At 40.0% G+C, this 710-nt stretch overlaps 1 pseudogene; it reads left to right on the top strand.

The window, feature by feature from the left end:
• The first annotated feature begins 295 nt into the window (after positions 1-295).
• LOC129707593 (U2 spliceosomal RNA) lies at positions 296-430 on the top strand (annotated as a pseudogene).
• The last annotated feature ends 280 nt before the right edge of the window (positions 431-710 follow it).

Below are 710 nucleotides of genomic sequence, written 5' to 3'. Positions count from 1 at the left end.
ATCAGTGAACAGCACCAAGTTGCTGTCATGACAGCTGAGTGTGTGAGTTTAGTCATGCAGATTAAGCAACATGTCCTCTGATGTGCAAAACACCCCAAATAAAACACATATTATAGATTGTAATTTGCAGCCTTTTATTTCATGGCATAGCAAGATAAGCACTGGTGAAGGACCTGGTAAGTTGAAGGGCAGGAGATACACTGAGTATAGCATTTACTCAAGTCTCTCACCCTAGATTAGGGGAACCAAGAGCCAGAGGACATAGGTGTCAGGTGAGAGGGGAAAGATTTAATATAAACCTGAGAGGCAACATTTTCACATGGAAACTGTTCTTATCAGTTTAATATCTGATACGTCCCTTATCTAGGGACCATATATTAAATTGATTTTTGGAACAGGGAGATGGAATAGAGGCTTAAAGTTATCTCTTAAATAAGGAAAAAAAAAAGTGGATATATGGAACGAGGTGACAGAGAAGTAGTTGAACTGTGTAAGAAGCAGATGCTGGAAAATCGAACGTAGACAAAAATGCTGGAGAAACTCAGCGGGTGAGGCAGCATCTATGGTGCGAAGGAAATAGGCAACGTTTCGGGCCGAAACCCTTCTTCCGACTGAAGTAGTTGAGGCAGGTACTATAATAACATTAAAGATATATTTAGACGAGAATTTGTTTAAGAAAGAACTGCAGATGCTGGAAAAATCGAAGGTAG

Source organism: Leucoraja erinacea, chromosome 21 (genome assembly GCF_028641065.1).
Source record: "Leucoraja erinacea ecotype New England chromosome 21, Leri_hhj_1, whole genome shotgun sequence".
Classification (NCBI taxonomy): domain Eukaryota; kingdom Metazoa; phylum Chordata; class Chondrichthyes; order Rajiformes; family Rajidae; genus Leucoraja; species Leucoraja erinaceus.
This window is presented reverse-complemented; position numbering and strand designations above follow the sequence as displayed.